Consider the following 16876-nt stretch of genomic DNA (forward strand, 5'->3'; position numbering starts at 1 on the left):
GACACTTTGATAAATGCTGCCCAAAGAATCGGAAGGCTTAGAAGACAAAAGAAGAGGATACAAACCAGAACTTGAAAGTAGTAAGTTCTGTATCCCCTTCAGTGTCACATGCCAGGAGTGTCACCTCTACTGCACGACCTAAACCTCAACCTTCCCCTAAAGTCTGCATATCAATTAGGCATAATGATTTATCAGGTAGTCTTGCCATCATCCCTGACACAGGTGCAGACACAACTGTCACTGAACTCGAGCATCTTAGTAATCCTGGACTTTCAAAAGAAGACTTGGCATCACCCGCAGAGACAGTGTACTACAATGCAGATGGGTCACAGATGCCACCAGTGGCTGGATCATTTTGTGGAACCATCACCTATAGCGACTGTTCGACTACATGTTGGATTGATGTCCAACTTTCACCTACGACCCCACTGCTCTCTTGGAATGAGTGCAAGGATTTGGGGATTGTTCCGGACTATTTCCCCAGGCAAATGTCGGATGTGCACATGGCCAATCGAGTCCATGGGCCGGATAGTATGCCAATATTGAACCCCTCTCAGTTGCTGCCTTTACCACTGGATCAGTTGAAGTCACCTCCAGAAGCAAGGAAGTATTTCCTGCATCAGTATGCAGATGTCTTGGTGAAGAAGGACGACTTGCAGTCAGGGCCACTCAAGATGATAATAGGCCCACCCATGAGAATTCATCTGCGGGATAATGTCACGCACTTCGCGACCCACACCCCAAGAATGATTCCTTTGGCTTTTCAGGAACCAACGAGAAAGGAGTTTGAGTCTTTAGTGACCCAAGGCATCTTGAAGCCAGTAGAGAATAAACCATTAGAATAGTGTCATCCAATGGTTGTTGTCCCGAAAGTAAATGGTGGTGTTTGCATTACCACTGACCTGTCAAAACTCAACAGGCAAGTCTCTCGCCCTGCCCACCCTTCTCCGACGCCATTTACAGCCATCAGAAGTATCAGTCCATGGTCAAGGTTCTTCACAACTGTGGATGCTCTTTGTGGTTATTGGCAACTACCCCTGCATGAAGACGATCAACACCTAACTACATTTATCACTCCTTATGGACGTTTCAGGTATTGTCGTGGCCCCATAGGTTTTGCTGTAACAGGAGACGCCTTTTGTCTCTGAGGTGACAGGGCACTTCAGGGAGTAACGAACTGCATCAAAGTTGTGGATGACATTCTCCTACATGGTGAGGACTACACCTTCAACGTGTAAATGAAGTCCTGTCAATGTGTCGTCAGCACGGGATAACACTTAATGCAGAGAAGTTCATTGTGGCTGCATCTGAGGCTAGCTTCTGTGGGTACAAACTTTCAAGATATGGTATTGAAGCAGACTGAGAGAAGGTGAGGGCTATCACAGAGTTTCCTACCGCTGCGAACTTATCAGATCTTCGGTCATTTATGGGCTTGGTAAATCAACTGACTGAGTTTACACCCAAGATTTCGACCACTGCAGCGCTGCTCTGCCCACTGATGAGTCCAAGAAGAGCTTTTACTTGGACAGTGGACCACACCAAAGCTTTTATTGACACTAAACAAGCTTTATCAAAGCCACCCATACTCGCGACGTTTGATCCAGCTCTTCCTACTATTCTGCAGACCGATGCCTCCAGACTCTACAGCCTCGGCTATGTGTTGCTGCAGGACCACGGTGCTGGAAGATACAAGATGGTGGGAATGTGGATCTTGTTTCTTGACAGATACAGAAACACAGTATGTGACCATCGAATTGGAAATGCAAGCTGTCGTTTGGGCTATCAGCAAGTTCTATCGTAGAGAAACACCAAACAAACATATATATGAACACGACACAGTGAGTATACAAACAGCGATCTCAGCACACTTAGGTTATCAACACTGGCCATGACATCTTCTCCCCCACTCGCGTGTTGGCACTCCTTACGCATCTCGCATAATCTCTTTACCAGCACGACGGCTGTATTCTGAGGGCCTTGTCTCAGGAATTGCGTGTGCACACAATTCTCTAAGTAATGTACAAGTGTGGCGTTCGGCTCGCCGCAATGCATGCAACACCTCTCTTCACGTTCTATTGTTTGTATGATATGCCATGCACAGTGGTAACCTAGGGGCATTCTGTGCAGAATGACTTCGGTACCTCTGTTGTTTATTTCAGAGAGTGCCAGTGGTTCATAGCCGGTGGCGTCTGAGTACCAGCTGGCCGAGGGGGAGGATCTCGTTTCCTCTCTGTGAAGCTGTAGGAGGAAGGAGGTTGCTGTCACCGTACACTTCTTCCTAAGTAATTTTCGGCTCTGATGTATTATCATGGGATTAGGGGGCATACCCCTGCCAACTTCGGCTAGTCTGTCAGCAAGCTCATTCCCTCTGATCCCTATGTGGCTGGGAACCCAGTTTATGATAATTCTTCTACCCTGTGCAAGAATCCTCTGTGCCAGTGTGAGGATGGTAATCAGAAGGTAGATATTGTCAGTGGGTGAGCGCTGCTGAAGACAGTCGATGGCTCCTTTGGAGTCTGTATGTATGACTACGTGTCCTTCCCTCACGGACGTGTGGCTCAGTGCTCCCATGATAGCAACTGCCTCTGCCTTTAGCGAGGAGGCGTTGTCTGTTACCCTCATGGATTTGTGGCATCCCTTGCTGCGAAGCCGGCACCTACAGTGTGGGTCAAGAGATCGACCTATCCATCTGTGTAATATGTTCTGCTGCCCGGAGGAGTGATGGTTGCAATGACCCTCTGGGTTTCTGCCTTTAGGCTAGGCATGGAATATTCATTTTTTTTCATTTCTCTATCGAGGTTTGTGCCCACGGCGGAGCCCTTGCCCTTGGCAAGAAGTGGTTCTTTGATCTGATGGCGTATTAACACCCTGGCTGCGTGAGACAGCCAGGAGTTGTTTGCAAACAGCTCGTTATATTGTTCTAAGCATCTGACTATTTTATGTCTTAGGCTTGTATTCCTGGGAGCCTGGATAACCTTTGATAAAAATTGGGCTGCCATTAGATCGATTTGCGAGGCCAAGGGGAGAAGGTTTGCCTCCACTAGGAGGTTGAGGACCTTCGCCCACCTTGGGGCACCCAGAATGACCCTGGCGGTTGATCTTGATATTTTCTTTTAATGCCAATCAGAGCAAGGGAAGCATAGTCTACAGTGGGCCTGACAGCATGTACATAGAATGATCTATGTCTGGCTCCTATGCGTCTTCCACTCATTGCTCTCATGACGGACAGTCTTGATTTCGTTCGGTCAACCAGGTACTGGACCTCCTTGTGGAAGGAGAGGGTCCGGTCTATCATTACCCAAAGGTAGAGGAAGTCCTGAACCCACTCCAAGTCCATTCCCTGGATTTTCAGACTTGTGCCTTGAACTCTCTGTCTCAGAGCCATGGCTTTAGATTTGGCTGCAGAGATCTTTAGTCCTGTCCTACAACACTCCTCGGATACGAGGTCCAGACAACGCCGGGCTTTGTTTAGGCAGTGTGCTCCAGTGGAGATGACAGCAAGATCGTCTGCATAAGAGATGATCTTGCACCCCACTGGGAGGTTCATGTTGAGGATACAGGACATTAATGTGTTAAAGAGGGCTGGACTGAGAACCCCACCCTGTGGCGTTCCATTCTCTAGTGGCATGTGCTGTGATAGGTGACCTTGGAATTTGACTCTGGCTGTTCTATTCCTGTAACACAGGAAACGCCTGCCTATCCTAGGCAAGAGCTTACCTCTGATTCCTTTTTGGATCAGGCTCTCCTGAATGGCAAGAGGACTTGCCAATTCAAAAGCCTTCTCCAGGTCAAGGAATACTACCACAGATGTGCCCGTGCTTATTGTGCTCAAGAGTGTGGAGGTGTTCATGCGGGGGTCCCATTTTCCATCGGAGCCAGTTCAGAACCATCCTATCGGCCGTCTTGGCCAGACAGCTGAGGATAGAGATGGGATGGTACTTCTCTGGCTCCTTTGGTTTAGGGATGGGAACTATGGTAGCCCTCTTCCAACTCTGGGGTAGAGTGGAAGTTTCCCAGGACTTGTTGATGAGTTGCAGGAATGCAAGCTCACCTACTCGTCCCAGCTGGGAGATGATGGAGTACGAGATCCCGTCAGAGCCTGGGGCTGTGTTACAACTGGCTTTATATGCATTTCTTAGTTCCCTCAGAGAAAAGATAACGTCTGAGTTATCGGGTTCGGCTGCCTTTTCTCTGATATGAGCAAGTCTGTCTGGTTGTAGGCATTCTTGTCTTGCCCTCAGTTCGGCTGGCAGGCTGTTGCTACTTGTTCTCACAGAGAACTCGTGCGCCAGTTTGTTCGCCTCTGACTGGGGGTCCTGGTGCGTGCATCTCGTGGCTGAGCTGCTGGTAGCTCGCTTGACCCGTTGCCATAGCTCTGAGAGGGTGGTATGGTAGTCGAAGGACTCACACCATTTCAGCCACTTTTCCTGCCTGACTCTGCTGGCAGTTTCCTTGGCATCCCTGACAGCCTCCCTTAGGAGGGCTAGGTTGTCTGGGGTTCTTTGCCTTCAGAAATGTTTTCAGTACATATTTACCCTGTGGTTGACCTCCCTAATCTCATCCCCCCTAATGGAAGCCGCCTTGCCGCGGTGGGGGGGCTTGAGGTCCCAATGATCTGGTGAGCCGGACCAGAGGGCTACCCATACTGGAGGGGTCACCAGTGAGGGATGAGACAAAATGGCTTCCTGGTGCACCAAGGCCTATGAGAGGGGATGGTGCACCCACCCCTGGTTCATTCCATCTTGGACCAGGGAGAACTCTCCCACGTGTGTTTGCCGTGCGTGGCATCCCATATTACCAGGAGACAGGAGTCCTGGAGGTTGAGCGATGCTGCACGCTGCGCCCTGCAGCTAGCAACACACCTCTTTGGTCCTTTATTCTGGTTAGACGGGCGGCTTGATCAAGGCCCGGTCAAGTCAATCGGCTGGTCAAATATGGCTAGGGTCAAGCAGGTACTATTTAGTCGGTAGCGCATAGGTCCCGCAACTGCCATCAGTACTGTAATAGTGGCTACGTATATTTCCTCATTACCCCTGTGGCTGTTGGGAGATTTTGAGCCCCAACTATAGCTTCCCCTCGTTGGACTCCATGGTGGGTGGGGGGGTGAGGAAATGAAGAATTCCAATTTGTATGAGTACTACAAATTTACAAAGATCTAGCTCTCTCCCTGACGACCTACGCAATCCCCGACCATTCCCTCTGGAACATCACGTATTGTCACTTTGGAACCTTTCCAGCTTCCAAAGGGCAAGAATGGGAATCGTAATGGTTCCCGGGCTCCCAAACCAGGTAAGAAGGGGAAAAGTCCTCCTCACTCCACTAAGGAAATCTTACCTGGTAAATATGAAAACATTTCATATAGTAAGTACCTAGTAGTGAAGAACCATTGAAGGTGTATCAATCATGGATCTTGATATTTTCGAAGTACATCGAAAAATTGTTGAAGTATGTCAACGTGATCCTCGCATCACCCCACAGCGAGATGGTAGCATAATAGTTGAGGTTTCGTCACCAGACGAGAGTGACCGTCTGCGTGCGATATGCGACATTCCTGGGGCTAAAGTTTCATGTTCTCCTCACAAAACCCTCAATCAGTGTAAGGGAATTGTCTTTTCCCGAGACCTGATGAGGTATTCTGAGGAGAAACTGTTAGAGGAACTAGAGAATTTTAATGTAGTGGCAGTAAAACGTTTTAAGAAGAAAGTTGACGGTTTGGAACAGTCTACACCAGCTCTCCTTCTAACTTTTAATACGTTGGTCCTTCCAGAATCAGTTAAGTTGGCATGGTACCACCTCAAGGTAAAGCCATATGTACCCAACCCTATGCGGTGCTTCCACTGCCAGGGTTATGGGCATGGAGCCAACTCTTGCCGTTTTAAGGAAAATGGACAACCAAGAATATGTGTTAAGTGTGGTACGACAGGTCATCAAGGAGATGACAACTGTCCAGGTCCAATATGCTGTTACCACTGCAAAGAAGCTCATGAAGCTTCTTCAAAGCAGTGTAAAAGGTACAAATTTGAGAAAGAAGTATTGATAATAAGGAGCAAGGAGAAAGTTAGTTTTCCAGAGGCAAAGCGACGTGCCCGTGTGCTGTTTGCACAGCCAGGTAAATCCTTTGCTTCGGTTTGGCCCATCCTCCTTCCCACCAACCCTTGCCTTCCAATGCTTCTTACACCACACACTCTGCCACTTTTAAACCTCAGTCCCCAATTGCTGAAACTGCCTCTGGTGAATTCCACCAGAAACGGAGTAGGAGTGAGGGGTCTATTGAAGAGACTCCTCCTCCCAAAGTAAGGTCTTTGGAGCCATCAGGTGAGGCTCCAGAGGCCTCAATGGTGACAGCCCCAGCTGCCACCATATCCACAGGGGCCTCTGCTGCTAGGCAGAATGCCCCTGAAGCAAAGGCTCGGGTTTGTCCTTTGCCCAGGCAAAGGAATCCTGAGTCTGTTCAAAAGACTCATTTCAAGGTGGGGTCTTTGGAGCCGTCAGGAAGGGCTCCAGGGGTCTCAACAGTGACAGCTCCAGCTGCCACCACATCCACAGGGGCCTCTGCTGCTAGGCAGAATGCCCCTGAAGCAAAGGCTCAGGTCCGTTCTTTGTCCAGGCAAAGAAATCCTGAGCCTGTCAAAAGGAAGCCTGTGGAAACTAGTTCCACGGGTAAACAACCCCTCAAAAGACTCTCCCAAGATCCAGGAAAGGGACAGCCTAAAGGTGTAGGGCAAACCTTGACCACAGGTGCTGCCAAACACCTTATGAAAAAATAGTTAAATAGAACTGGATACCCTAATCCAATGGAACTGTCAGGGAATTCATGCAAAATGGGAAGAACTGCAACATCTGATAGCTTCATGTAACCCAGTTTGTGTATGCCTACAAGAGATTATGACCAGGGAAAATCATCCGATTTCCCTGAGAGGATTCCAAATTCAAGCCCATTATGGGACTTTTGACAATGGACCTCATGGAGGAGTAGCAGTAATGGTACGTCAAGATATTCCCTTCCAGGCCATCCACCTGCAGACAACACTGCAGGTGAAGGCTGTGAGAATAGGCTTGACACGACCTTACACTGTTGCATCTATCTACCTTCCTCCACATAATCTCAACATAAATGATTTGGAAGATCTACTTGGGCAGTTGCCACATCCATTTCTACTCTTGGGAGATTTCAATGGTCGGCATCACCTCTGGGGAGACACTTTGTGCAACCCTCGAGGAAGGGCCTTGGAGTCCTTGCTCCTAAGAGTAGAAGCAGTTTTATTGAACAGTGACACTCCCACACATTTCCAAATTCAAACTGGGACATTCTCCAATATAGACCTGTCAATTGTCTCACCTGATTCACAGATGAATTTCACTTGGCAGGTTATGGAAGACTTACATGGAAGCGACCCATTTTCCAATACTTTTGGAGGAGGTGAATGGTATTCCAGCCAATGGAGTGCAGAGATGGCGACTTGAACATGCGGACTGGAATCTTTTTAGATCAACTGCAGTATTGCATGGATCTGTGAATGATTTCCAGTGTGTTCAAGATGCTGTTAATCACTTCACATCACGAATTCACCTTGCAGCAGAAGCATCCATTCCCAAAAGTAGCGGGCATTACCGTCGACCTCGGTACCATGTTGGTCTGATGAATGCCAACAAGCTGTCAGAGCAAGAAAAGCTGCATTAAGGCAGTTGAAAACGACGCCCCAGTGATGTAACCTTGATCCATTACAAAAAGACCCGAGCCAAGGCCAGGCGAGTGCTAAAGGAGGCCAGACGGACGTCATGGAGACAGTATGTCTCCTTGATTAACTCTGGGACCCCTTAGCATGGGTATGGGACAAGGTGCGTAAGATCGCTGGAAAGAGCACATCACTGTCACCACCTGCTTTGAAGATTGATGGCATAATCATCACAGATAAAAAAGATGTTGCTAATGCACTAGCTAAATCCATGGCAGAGATCTCCTCTGGAGCATCTTACACTGCCCGATTCTCCACTCTTCGGGCTGAACAGGAACAACACCCAGTGTCGTTCTTCAGTAGGACTGCAGCAGAACTTCCATACAACTTGCCATTTTGAGCAAGGAGATGGACTCTGCTTTGCAGCTCTGCCGTAAGACTGCCCCAGGAAGTGACGATATTCCATACCAAATGATATCTCACTTACCAGAGAGATCCCAAAAGTTCTTGTTGGACCTATTCAATAGGATATATAGGGAGGGTACAGTGCCATCCACATGGAAAGAGTCTATAATCATTCCTGTCCCTAAACCTGGCAAGGATGCTTCCACACCAGGAAATTACAGACCAATTTCCCTCACCAGCTGCATCTGCAAGCTGATGGAGAAAATGGTAAACTTCAGGTTGACATGGATGCTAGAAAAGGAAAACGTGCGACTCCATATCAATATGGGTTTAGAAGATTGAGATCGACCACAGATGCACTTGTAAGGATGGAAACTGCTATACAGAATTCCTTCGCACAGCGACGTCACATGATAGCAGTCTTCTTTGACCTTGAAAAGGCTTATGATACTACTTGGAAGCATGGCATACTCAAGAAGTTGTATGACATTGGCTAAGAGGAGCATTACCTACCGTCATACAAAGCTTCCTTGCTAACAGGAAATTTAGAGTCGGGTGGGAAACAGTTCTCTAATCTGGAAGATCAGCTGGAAGGGGTCCACAAGGGAGTGTCTTAAGTGTGACCCTGTTTGCCATTGCTATAAATGACATTGTAAAGGCTGTTCCAAGTTCTGTCTCATGTAATCTGTATGTGGATGACTTTACACTGTACTGCTCAGGAGGAAGCTTACAGGATGTGCAAGGACACATGCAGGCTGCAATAAATCAGGTTGTACAGTGGACAACATATCATGGGTTCAAATTTTCCCCAAGCAAGACCATGGCTATACATTTCCACAAACGAGGAAAATTCCATCCTTCCCTCTATTTAGGAGCAAACCCACTGCAATTTGTCCAAGAGGTGAAGTACTTGGGTCTAATTTTTGACTCAAGGCTTACATGGGTGCCTCACATCAAACAGTTGAAAGTAAAGGCTACAAAAGCACTTAGTATTTTGCGGGTTCTTTCACATCTATCTTGGGGTGCAGACCGCACAACGCTACTACGGCTTTACCGAGCGCTTATTCGTAGTAAGCTGATTATGGATGTGAAGCTATTCATCTGCAACTCCCACTGTTCTACGGATGTTAGACTCGGTTCATAATGAAGCTCTCAGAATCTGTACTGGGGCTTTCAGGTCTTCACCTGTGGAGTCCCTGTATGCTGAGAGTGGAGAACCACCTCTTTCATTACACCGAGAATACATGAACCTGATTTACTACACGAGACTACAAAGGATTCCAGGATTCCTACATCCAGATTGGTTTCAACCCCTTGAAGATAGCCGATCCTATGGTAGGAGAATGAGGAATCTTGTGGAAGATCTTAATTTGAGTCTCACTAAGGTTCTGGCTGTTGGAATTCCCCAATTTCCGCCTTGGACTAATCAAGTTGAGCTGGATTTAGTCGGCATTGGGAAAGGGGAGAGATCCGAAGCAGAAGTCCGAGAGAAATTTCTTCAGCACATTTCTAAATACCGGGGATCAGATGCAATTTATACAGATGGTTCGAAATCTGAAAATGGCGTGGGTTTTGCAGCAGTGAGCAGAAGGAAGATTGCATCTGGCAGTCTTTCTCTAGCAGCCTCGATCTTCACTGCAGAGTTACATGCCATCCTTACAGCAGTTAAGATGACTAGAGATCTTACGAACCATTCTGTTGTGATATATTGTGACTCTCGTAGTGCCTTACAAGCAATCAAGAGCTTAAACTCATCACATCCATTAGTGAAGGAGGTTCAAGATTGGCTTGCACTGATGTCAACACGTAAAAAGATAACTCTATGTTGGGTGCCAGCGCATGTTGGTATCAGTGGGAATGAGCGAGTGATCAGAAGGCAAAGGCAGCTGCCGCTCAGCCTTGTGATGCTCGTTTTCCTCTCCCACACACCGACCTGAAACCAGCATCAGAAGTTGTCTTCGCGATAAATGGAGGGAACAATGGAGGCATACCTCCAGAAACAAACTGCGAGACATTAGAGATGACCTTGGCAGTTGGGCGACTAGCATCCATCCCAACCGAAAAGTGGAAGTTGTATTAACAAGAATAAGAATCGGGCACACAAGACTGACTCATGGGCCAATGATGGCTAAAAATGAAGCACTTTGTGAAGGATGCCAAGAGCCATTGATGATCGCACATGTAGTGGAAAGATGTGCAACATTCTCAGACCAAAGACGTATGTACTTGTCTCCCCCATATACACTGAAAAACGTATTGGGGGAAGATTGTGACATAGAGGGTCTTATTAATTTCCTTAGGGAGACTAATATTTTCAATAAAATTTAATTATGCATAATGTTTATGCAATAATTTTATGCACTTAGAGCATAATATTTATGCTTTGATTTTTAATCTATTTATTATTATTTGTAAGATATTTATTGATAGATTTTTAAAGTTTTAAACATTTTAATATTTCTAGTTAACAAGGTATTCGCCGCTAATGACCTTAGCTGTTGACGCGGCAGATAATTTTAAATAATCAATCAATCCCTAATCTCATCGTTAAAGTACCAGGCGTCTTTGTGACTCCTTGACCCAGGCCGAGTTTAGGGTATGGTCAGTGAGGTTGCCTCATCAATGGCATTTATAAGTCTGGCTTGTAGGACTTCCACATTTTCACTTTGTGTGGGTTCATTGCTTCTCAGACAGCGGGCCAAGGCGTTCTGAAACGCCTGCCAGTTGGCCTTGTCTGTTTTCCATCTCAGATTTGGTCGTGGCATTTCGGCTGGGCCACTATCCATGAGGGTAGTTATAGTGCCTTAATGGTCACTAGTGACGGTCTCATCGATATGCCAGCCAATCCTCTCCACCAGAGTCACAGTGGCCAGGGTGAGGTCTAAGACCCCTCCTCTGACATGCATTGGCTCTTGGTTATTGAGGAGAGCGATCTCGGGGAATCTCTCATGCACGTTGGCTATGTGGTGGCCAGCCGCATCTGGTGCCCAGCAGGGAGCCAGGATGGGGTGGTGTGCATTGAAGTCTCCCCCTATGATCACTCGGTCGTGTGCTGCAGAAGCACAGACATGGCTGATGTCTAAGGTACTACAGTGTGGCCGGCTGTACACAGTGTACAATTTCAGTGGACCCCCGGCCAGGTGAATCTCAACAGCAAGAGATTCAACATCTTCTCCACAGTGTGGTGCATTGGCTATTGCAGAGCAGGGAATTGTTGCTCTGACAAAGGGTGATCAGGCCTCTTTTGCCATCAGCACGTGGCAGCATGAAGACATGATATCCAGAGAAGCAAACAGGTTCCACTGTTAATGTCTCCTGGAGCATGATGATGTCAATGCTCCTTGATCGCACTATTGCGTGGAGGATGGCACTCCTTGTGGAGAAGCCATAGATGTTCCACTGCAGAATACTTAGATTGCGTGCCATGATGTTACTAGTTGATAGTTGCATCAGAGACATCGTATTCGGATTGACTGTCTTCGGAGTCTGACAACTCCAGTGCGAAGTCCTCGCTGGTTGAGGGGTCTTCTTCGGCTGTCAGGCTATTTCTGGGTCAACTGGGTGGTGAAGAGCCTTTGGTAGGTCTGCCTTGTTTATTTCGGCTTTTCTCTGCCCAGGCAGATTCTGTGCATTCTTTGCTGGCCTTGCCTGAGCAAGGTCAGCTTGTTCTGATTCTGGCTCTGGCACTGGGTCAGCCTGGTTAGGCTCTGCCTGTGAAGGCATGACCTGGGTTGGAGTGGCGAGGGGAGTCTCGTCCTGGGGTGAGGGAGAGGATGGGGCTGTTTTGGCCCTTTCCAGCTTCCTTCCCTTTAGGGCTGCGACAGACTTGGTCACTGCCGTCATGGCGACCGCGACTGCCTTATCCGCCTCTTAACTCGTCCCTCCTAAGACTGTTGGCACTGCTGTGACTACAGCAGTCAGCAGGATCGACATGTCCCCCTCATTGAGGAGGATGTCTTCTGATTTTGGGGAGGACGTTGTGGTGCTGTTAGAACCTTTCTTCCTGTGGTTCTTCTGCACTTGTTTCATTTTGGGGAACTCCTGTTTGTCGGAGATCTCCGGTTTCGGCTGGGGGGCGGCTTCCTTCCTCTTAGGAGGTTGGGAGGCCTTTTCGTTTTTGTTCTTCCCCGAGACATAGGTGCCTGGGGGGGCGGGAACAAAGTCTGGTTGCTTCTTAGCAACCTCTTGCAGCTTGACGGCCGCCTCTTTCCTGACAGAGCAAGCCAGGCTCCAGGCACAACTGTCCCAACTATGCCTCTTGGTACAGATGGGACATTTGGCTGTTGTGTCCCTTTTTTCCTCTTTGGAGGCCTTAATGCATACTTCGGTGTTGTGTGCCTTACTACAGACACCACATTTTGGCTTGGCTGTGCAGTTAGCCTGGTGGTGTCCGTACTTCTGGCACTTGAAACACTGCAGTGGATCAGGCACATACGAACGTAGGTTGTAGGTACCCCAGTTACCCAGATCAAGGGTAGAGGTTGGGGTACCTTTCATGGTCACCAGGACTTGCCTGGTTGGAGTCTTCCCCTTCGACAATCGGGAAGCCTCCACGATGTGTGGGATGTGATGTAATCACCTCCACATCATACGAGACTGAGAAGACAAGTAGCACCATCTTGACCCTCTTTTCCTCGGGATTCAGTGGTGAGAGGCTCACTTTCCTCCCATCTTTTAGCTCCTTTGTTTCCTAGAGGAAACAAAAGGTGGTTTGATCTTGGGCATGATGATCATGCCCTGATCTCGCGCAACCCAGATTGACAACCGGATTTTGCGTTGGCTCTCCAATGACCTGACCATTTGGTAGGCATTGTCGAAGCCTTCGGGTTTGACTGGTACTCTGAACTGGGGGAAACGCCTTGGGGGTCCAGACTCTCCCTCAAAGTCGGTCTCCGGCCTCGGTCGTTTCGGCCCGCCCTTTCTGCTTTGGGGCTTGCTCGTGGGGGCACCAGCTGTTTCGGCTGGCTCAGCTGGTGTTCCCGATTCGGTCATGGGGATCGTCTGAGGGGTACTCAGAGACCTTCTTGGCCGGGGTGCTGGCGTGGAGGGGCCAGCATGAGAGTCCATCTGTTGGACAATCTGGTGGACAGGCATGTTTTTACATGGTTTTTCTGTCTTGTCCACCATCTTGGCAGCAGGCGTGGCGGTGTCATCCTGTGCTTGGGGTTTTCTTTTGCCACCTGGAGGCACGTATGGCTTCAGGGTGGCTGCTGTGGTCTGGTCCTTGCATGGGTCGTCAGCATTAGCATCTGTCTGTTGGGGGTTTTTAGTTTTATTTTCCATGTATTTGGCACTGTTTCATCCAATCACACCCCCACCCACCATGGAGTCCAACAAGGGGAAGCTGAGTTTTAGAACCAATGTCTAACAGCAACAGGGGTGATGAGTGGATATACGCAGCCAATTAGCCTTTTGCACCGGCACTCACGGACGGTGTGAGTACCAACGGCAGCATGACTGCTATACCCTAGCCTCCTGAGGGAGACCAGCCGATTGACCTGACCGGGCCAGGTCAAACAGAGGACCAAAGAGGCGTGTTGCTAGCTGCAGGGCGTACTAATTCACGGCATCACTCAACCTCCAGGACTCCCGTCTCCCAGCGCACAAGGCTGCCACACGGCAGACGCGTGGGTAGGTGTGAACCTCTGCGGGAGACCAGAGGGGATGCCCTTCTACCTACAGGACATCATTGTTGGGAACACTTTTGCTCCTCCCTCAGTGAGGAGGGGAGCTCTTTCACTTTTTCCAAGCAGTTCCTCTCCATCCCTCAGAGAGGACCTGTACCTTTTTCAAAGGGAATCCCTCTTCTCTCTGAAACACCCAAAGGCTGTTTCACCTCAGTGAGAGAAGAGGGGGGTCCTGTACCTGTTCCAGTAAGTTCCTTCATCCCTTTGAAACAGCCAACCACAGATTATTTCATCACAGTGAGGGAGAGAAGCTAACTTTTTCCAGGCGGTTCCTATGGCAGGACGGCTTTTTAATGTGAATCCCTCTTTTCTCTGAAACACCCAAAGGCTATTTCACCTCAGTGAGAAAAGAGGAGGGTCCTGCACCTGTTCCAGTAAGTTCCTTCATCCCTCTGTAACAGCCAACCACAGACTGTTTCATCACAGTGAGGGAGAGAAGCTAACTTTTTTCCAGGCGGTTCCTATGGCAGGACGGCTTTTTAAAGTGAATCCCTCTTTTCTCTGAAACACCCAGAGGTTGTTTCACCTCAGTGAGAGAATAGGGGTCCTGTACCTGTTCCAGTGAGTTCCTTCATCCCTCTGAAACAGCCAACCACAGACTATTTCATCACAGTGAGGGAGAGAAGCTAACTTTTTCCAGGCGGTTCCTATGGCAGGACGGCTTTTTAAAGTGAATCCCTCTTTTCTCTGAAACACCCAGAGGTTGTTTCACCTCAGTGAGAGAAAGGGGTCCTGTACCTGTTCCAGTGAGTTCCTTCATCCCTCTGAAACAGCCAACCACAGACTATTTCATCACAGTGAGGGAGAGAAGCTAACTTTTACCCAGGCAGTTCCTTTCACAAGGCAAGAAGTTAGTGTTCTGTTTTGCAGCAGCGAGACGGCTGAGGGCCTGACAAAGTGAGGGGCTCCTACCTGCCTATCGTTCCTATTCGAAAAAGAGAGAGTGGCAGTCATCAGATGGTCTGCCAGACCAGTCCCTAGCAAATAGAATGGCAACTCTATGCACACCGTAAGGCAGGCCTTCTAAGGCCCCCCAGACACACCCTCCCCTGTGGGAGGTAAAGGTCTGCCTACGTCCGAGCACGCGCCCGAAGATGGGGTCCAGTTCACCAGAAGGTGTGCACAGAGTTATCCTAATGCCGAAAGTTCGTATAGGAAAGAGTATGCTAGGAGGGCACGAAGCTACATGCAAGCACATAGCATCGTGGCAGCAAACAAGGGTGGGCGCGTCACCGTCCGATAACGCGTAAGAGCCGAGACCGAAATTGCATATGACCGGGCGCGGTACATCTCTTTAATCCGCCCATGCAAAAGACTCACGACCGAGAGGTCATAGTGGCTCTCTTGGCATTATCCGGCTTAGCGCCACCCGCTGCGCCCCGTCGAGCGCCTTTGCCGGTGCGGTCCTCCCTTCACTCTGAATCGTCCAAGTAAGGACCGATTCACCACAGGGAGAGAAGAGAGGAGAGTCCTTCTTGTTCAGCTGCTCGATGTCCACTCTGATCTCAATACAATACAATACAATAAATAACAGGAAAAGGAGGGGGAAGCAATGGAAGAGTGGGGGGGGGAGAAGGTGAAGCTGTGAAAATTGAAGGAAGTGGTAGATTGAAAGGAGGGGGGCGAAACCCCTTGCATGTCTTGTTTTTGTTTTGTTTTGTCGTGTCTGGGCCTTAGTTAAGGTGGCAGTAGACAAGTCTTGAAGTGGATTGCCACTGCTGCTGTGATTTGGAACAAAATATTTTTTTTTATGGAGTTTTAATCTTTTTGTTTTGTTTTATTGTTTTCTATAACATCTACTGAACACAAACTATAGTATATTATTTAATCTAACTTAACAGCTACCGAACATATAAAAACGAGAGAACAATGTTTAGGATTATTAAGGTATTTTATTATTTTTTTTAATTTTTACGTTTTACGTTATTGCTAAGAAACAAGGGAACAAGTTATTTATTGATTTTCTAGTTTTTTTATTATCTTTAATTATTTTTGTTTTTTGTTTTATTTTTATTATTGGTAATTAAGGCATCAGTGAACTAAAACAAACAAGAACTAGACATGGTGTAATGAATGATGAAGGGGAATTGAGCTAGATAGTTGCAAAAGAAGAGCACTGGGTGGAGGTGAGGTGGATAAATGAGTGATGAGTAATGTCCGGGATAAACAAGGTGGTAAACAAGGTGGTAGTAATGGTTGAATTAGTTAAATTTAATAATTGAGGAGGACTAATCAGGCGATGTGTTTTGTCATCTTAAGGTTAGTGAAGGCTATGACAAGAGGGGGGATTCTAAGGTGGAGCAGGTGTGAGCATGGTATATACGAAGGTGCTGAATTAGATAAAGAGAAACGAACAAAAGCAGAAGTGGAATGCAATAACAAACAAAAACAAAGTAACGAGGTGACAAGACAATCTAGTGAAAAGAAATGGGTAACTGTACAAATAAACAAAGAACAGGATCAGAGTTAGAACACAACAAATCAAAGTGAGTGTTTTTTTTCTCCCTTTTTCTGTAAAACATCTCCATCTTGCTCGTCCTCTGACTTGCGTGTCTGTCTTATGCAATTGCATGAATGTAATTCCATAATCACAGGCAATCGAGTCAGAGTCCGTATCAAGTTTGTAAGATGTTCGGTCCTTGAAGTCTTTCCGTTTATAATTCGTCGGCGCTGATCCCACGACCACTAGGCGGGCCGAAGCTGGCAAAGTGACGAGCCGTGCTGATACAGCTAGCTAAGAGGGGGAGAGAGTGAGAAGTGCAGAGCAAGGGCTAGTGTGAAAAATAAGGAAGTTTAAGGTGGTAGAGGGGGGCGAAACCCCTTGCGTGTTTTACTATTTATTTTCCTAGTGTCCTTGGCACTGGTGGCAGGTGGTGGTATTTGTTGTTAAGTGGAGGAAGGCCTGCTCTGAAGCGTGGTTCGTATGTTGGTATGTTACCCTGCTGGTTTGTGGGCGATTATGGTATTATTCACAATAAATAACTACATATATATATATTTATATGTAGGTTTGTGTTATTCGTAACATACGCAGGTATGTTAACTTTACGAGTGTATATTATTATTATTATTATTTTTTAACCCTACTGCAGCGATCAGTCGCCGCAA

This window comes from Penaeus monodon, chromosome 36 (genome assembly GCF_015228065.2).
Source record: "Penaeus monodon isolate SGIC_2016 chromosome 36, NSTDA_Pmon_1, whole genome shotgun sequence".
Taxonomy (NCBI): Eukaryota; Metazoa; Arthropoda; class Malacostraca; order Decapoda; family Penaeidae; genus Penaeus; species Penaeus monodon.